The sequence below is a fragment of the Silene latifolia genome, chromosome 3 (assembly GCF_048544455.1).
Source record: "Silene latifolia isolate original U9 population chromosome 3, ASM4854445v1, whole genome shotgun sequence".
In the NCBI taxonomy this organism is placed as follows: Eukaryota; Viridiplantae; Streptophyta; class Magnoliopsida; order Caryophyllales; family Caryophyllaceae; genus Silene; species Silene latifolia.
In genome coordinates, this window is record NC_133528.1 from 64,439,175 (window position 1) to 64,444,581 (window position 5,407).

The window sequence follows — 5,407 nt, forward strand, 5'->3', positions numbered from 1 at the left end:
TGGAGTTTTACTCGATCGAGTGGTTTCAGACTTCTCGATCGAGTGGTTTAGTCTGGCGTGGGCTTTAATTAGCCCGTAAGCTTGTTTTAGCTTTTGGACTTAGTTTATTTTCTATTTAAACGCAACTTTACTAGGTCATTAGCTATCTTATCATCTATCACTTTTAGCTTTCACAGTAAAAAACATTACGTTGCTTTTCCCTTCTCTACTGTAACTTTATTTTCGGGGTTATTTAACTCGGATTTGTGTGTTCTTTACGCCGGATTCTCACGATTGTTATCTCTTTCTCCTTTCTTAATAATAATATTTATTTCATTTGCTTTAATTGTTTATTTTGCTTCATTTAATTTCTGCCCTAGCTAATTCTCTTTATGCACTTTATTTATTGTTTTATTATGTTTATTGTTATTCCATTCATCATTATTAGTTTTAATAATATTAATAGCGATATGAGTAGCTAAACTTGTTTCATGTTGGGATTAGGGGATCTGCGGTAGAAATGTGACGATGTAGTAAATAGGTTAGATGAATTAATTGTGAGATTCTGTCCCCATAGCAATATAACTGTATTTTACCGACTTAGTTGAGTGCACGCTTCTGAGTCACCCTTTTAATCTGGCTAAATTTAATCCTGGATCGGAAGTTTGGACTAAATAGGCCTGCTATGAACAGTAGACTACCCTGGCGAGGACGGAAGTTAAGTTAGAGGTAATTTAGGATAGAAAGTGGACCGGAAGGACCCTTCCATATCCGTCTTGCATTAATTTGTCTAAGTTGTTTACAGTTGAGTCACTGGACTATCGTAGTGAACCGAAATCCTGACATGTCCCTTCTTATTTGATAGTTTATCATCTTTCTCTGCTTTTGCTGCTCTTTTCTCTGCTTCTCTTTCCTTTAAACCTTTTAGTTTAGAAACCAATTTAAACAACCCCCCCCCCCCCCCCATTTGTGACCAAATAGACGGACTTCTACAGATATCTTGCCTCCCTAAGGAGATCGACCTGACTTCCCTAGCTCTATAGTTAATTTAGTTAGTTTATTTTTGATAGGTACACGACAGCCCTGTCAAATTTTAGCGCCGTTGCCGGGGAGGGAATTGCCATATCTGTCTTTGTATCGTTTATTTTATATGTCTCAGGGAATTTTTATTCCTTGAGGCAGTTCTTATTATTCTTTTTCAGTGTTGTGTATGCCCAGGTCACATAGGTTGGAGTTAGTTTCAGCTGATTCTGAGCCAGAGAGACTGTTCAGGCATAGACTCCGTCTGCAAAGAGAATCACGAAAGGAAGACTTGAGTACTTTCGAGCCCGAGCTACATCATATTCTTTTCGCAGAAGACCAGTCTTTAGTAGAAGACATTCCTATTTCTGCCGATCAACCAGTAAAGATGCCGAACATTGCTAGTCACTCGGAGCCTAAAGCATCGTATATTCCAAAGGGTTTCAATCTCCAGACTGAGGATGGGAATACATTCGACATCCGTCCTTCCTATATCAATCTGGTGGAGAGAAATCTCTATAGAGGTGTGGCAGGTGAAGATCCAAGGAAGCACATGGAGGTCTTTACGGACTACTGTTCTACTATCCCCGCCACAAAGGGGGTAACTCAAGACAAGATTAAGGAGGTTCTGTTTCCTTTCTCTTTGACTGATGCAGCCAGGGAGTGGCTGACTGATTTGGACCGTACGGCCGTAGGGGTTACTAACTGGGAGACTCTTGCTCTTGCTTTTTACAAGAGATATTTCCCTCCGCAGCGCACCAATCAGCTGAGGGCAAAGATTACGAGTTTCAAGCAGGCACCTGATGAGACTCTCTATGAAGCATGGTCCCGTTTTAAGAAGTTGGTGAGGTCTCTTCCTCACCATGGTTTTGATCCGTGGTTTCTGTCTAACCAGTTCTACAACGGGCTGTATGATGATCACAAAGCCATACTTGATGCGTCATCTAATGGAAGATTCCAAGAGAATACTGACGATGATAAGGGATAGACCCTTATTGAAGAGATGGTGAACCACAGTGCTGAGTATGGAAACCTGAGGGATGGTATTAGAACAGTTCATGCAGTCGATAAGCAAGTTGTGGCTCAGCTGGAAGCCATGAATGCTAGATTTGATAAGCTGGAGTTACATTCTGCTGGGGAGCATCAGACGGTCCATATGCTTACTAGAGGGGAGACCGTCACATGTGAGAGGTGTGGGAGCAACAACGGTCACACTGCTCTTGGCTGTCTTACAGAGAAGGAACATGTCCTTGCCTTTCAACAATACAGGCAAGGAGGGGGTTGAAGAAACTACTCGATCGAGTGAACAGGAAAAAGAAACTGCTCGATCGAGTGAAATATTTACTCGATCGAGTGACTTTGTTGAAGAAACTACTCGATCGAATGGTATTTCTGGTCGATCGAGTAGTATGGATAAAGGACAGCTTGATCGAGAGCCTGCTAGTGCTCGATCGAGTGAGAAATCGCCTGAAAGACCTCGTTCGAGAGGAAAGAAGCGTCCAAAGAATGTGGAGCTTGATCCGACTGACACGTTGGAAGAGAGGAACAAGGGACTCGAGATACCTATCACAGTACCCTTCCCGAGGCGTCTGCAAAGTACTAAAGCTAATCAACAATTCGGCAAATTTGTCGAACTTCTGAAAAGCTTGCAGGTCACTGTGCCATTCGTCGAACTGCTGACACAGGTACCCTCTTACCTTAAATTTATGAAAGAAATTTTAACGCATAAGAGGCACATTAATGATCATGAGACGATAGCTTTGACCGAGGTAGGGACAGCCCTAGTTCAGAATAAGTTACCTCCCAAACAGTCAGACCCGGGTAGTTTTTCGATTCCGTGTCATATTGGTATCCATTTGATTGATAACGCGTTATGCGATCTTGGCGCTAGCGTGAGTGTCTTACCGCTGTCTCAGGCTAAGAGACTTGGTTTGACAAAGTTTAATAGCACAAATATGACTGTTCAGATGGCCGACCGTAGCATATCACGGCCACTAGGTGTCATAGAAGACATACCTGTTAAGATCGGGAGGTTCTTTATTCCCGTTGACTTTGTTGTACTTGAAATCCCTGAAGATGCACATACCCCTATCATTTTAGGGAGACCATTTTTATTTACTGCCCGTGCAGTAATAGATGTCGGGGGCAAGACATTGACTTTTCAGGTAGGGGACGAGGAATTGATATTCCATCAGTCTATGTTCCGGAGGGCTCCCATGCAAGCTCAGCCTTGCAATGCCCTCTCTTCTATCGACCCTATTATTGACACTCCAAATGAAAATTTGGAGCATTGTGCTGCTATTGTTACCCCTCCGCCTCAGATTGAGAGCAAAAAGGAGGAAAGTTCGTCTGTTTTCTTTGCTGCAGGTATAGATGAAAATATTGCAGGAGCTGTCAAAGGACATTGTGCAATTATTGTCAGTCAAAGTGGGAGTGACGATGTTAAAGCCGGTGACAAAGGAGCAAGGATGAGAAAAGTTCGCGCATATGTGGATGTCAACTACTCTCCTCCTAACTATTCAAATTCAAGCTCGTGAAAATTTAAGAGGACGATTAATTTTGCTGAGGTGACGTCCTCCAGTCAGGAGCCCTCCGAGGGGCTACTGAATTGCTTTGGGAAATGAGCGGGGAAATGCCCCGTGTACCAACTTGTATAAACAATTTTTAAATTTTCCTTTGAATTTCTTTTATTGCTTTTAATTAGGACAATTAGAATTTAGACAATTTTTAGCGTAGATTAGAGACTATAGACTGTTACTTTTGGTATTTGGTATTTTGGGATATTTTTACAAGTGTTTTTATGCAGGTTTGGGGAATTTTTACGCAAATTCAAAGGAAGAATGACGAATTCAAGAGCTTACGCGAGGAAAAGAGCTCGATCGAGTACTTTTTGTACTCGATCGAGTGAAATGTGTTCGATCGAGTGATCCCACATTACTCGATCGAGTAAAGCTGAAAAGGGGTGTTCTCGATCGAGTAAATTTTTACTCGATCAAGTAGATGTATCTACAAAGTCCTCGATCGAGCAGTTTTAAACCACTCGATCGAGTGAAATGGAAAATGACGCGCAGGGAGTTTCCTTAAACTTCCTTCTTTAATTGCTTTATTCATTTCCTTCTTCATTTTTTCCCTTTCCCTTCCTTATTTGCGACAAAAGGCACCCCAAATCCCTCTTATTTCTTGCTCTTTTACCAAATCCGTCCCCTACATTGTGTTCATTGCTAATTAATCGTCAAAAGCCCTCTACTTTCCCTTTGATTTTCGTTGTTTTAAACGGTCTATAAAGGGTATTAGGGTTGCGGTTTTTTCGATCAAAAATCGCTGTTTTTGCTTGTTTATTGCCGATTAATTGCTATTTGTGGGTTTCTAATTATCAAGTAAGTGATCCTTACACTTCTTTGCATTTTAATTCCATTTATTTTGCCTTTTATGAAGTGAATAGGAACCTAGGGTTTCGATTTTCTGTTTTGGGTCGAAATTATTGACTATAATTTTGATTCAATGCTTAGTCTTGCTTACTTGATCCTCATTCCCGTCTCCTCATTGATTCTTACATGTTTAAATTCGATTTTAGCGAGAAATTTGCGATACGGGTTCAGTACAGTCGAAATTTTCGACTGTAAGATTGGTCTTTGCTGCTGTCACATGCTTAATTGCTTCGATTGTTGCTTAATTTCATGTCATTGATGCCTGCTACCCCGCCCCTATCACTGCTTACCCGCTGTTATTCGAAATTTTTGAGGAAAGTTGGGAATTTTTGTGCTGTAAGTCGAATTTTTCGACTGGTTAGGGGAATTTTCATGCCAACTTCATGCCGTTTTCACGCTGTTTTCATGTCTTTTTCTTATCAAATTCCCCTGCCCAATTTGTTTAGGATGGATTCTAGCTCGATGCCTTCGTCGAGCTCTTCTACCAGTCCGTCTTTGTCTCTGTCTGAGACGGTAGTCCCTGCTGTTACTACCATCTCCGCACCGGCCAGCACTCTAGTGTTCTTAGTTTCTGCTGCCGGTACAGTTTTTACGCCTGCTAGCACTGCTGCTAGCTCTATTTCGGCTGCCACTTCAGTCACAGCCACCACCACTACTAGCACTAGTGCTAGTCTTTCTTCCTCTGTGGTGGTCACAGCAGCCACAGCCTCTACTTCAGCAACGGTGAGCACACCTGTGGCGGACTCACCAGCAGTTGCAGCTGCTTTACGGGCGGCTCTAGTTCCTCGCACCGTCACTGGACAGGCTTCTACTTCGGGTTCTAGAGGCTGGGGCCGAGGTCGTGGACGTTCTCGTGCTGCGCCAGCTCCTAGTACTTGTACTTCTGCTGCTCCTTCTGGCACGGTCACTGTCCGAGGGGATGACTCCCTCGACTCTCACCCTGAGTACCCGCAGGTAATTTTCGTTAATGGTGTACATCG

General features: G+C 42.6%; 1 non-coding gene across 1 annotated transcript; it reads right to left on the reverse strand.

The window, feature by feature from the left end:
• Positions 1–1,763: 1,763 nt before the first annotated feature.
• LOC141650258 (small nucleolar RNA R71) lies at positions 1,764–1,869 on the reverse strand. Its single transcript, XR_012546301.1, has one exon. It is a non-coding gene; the product is annotated as a small nucleolar RNA R71 (small nucleolar RNA).
• Positions 1,870–5,407: the final 3,538 nt, after the last annotated feature.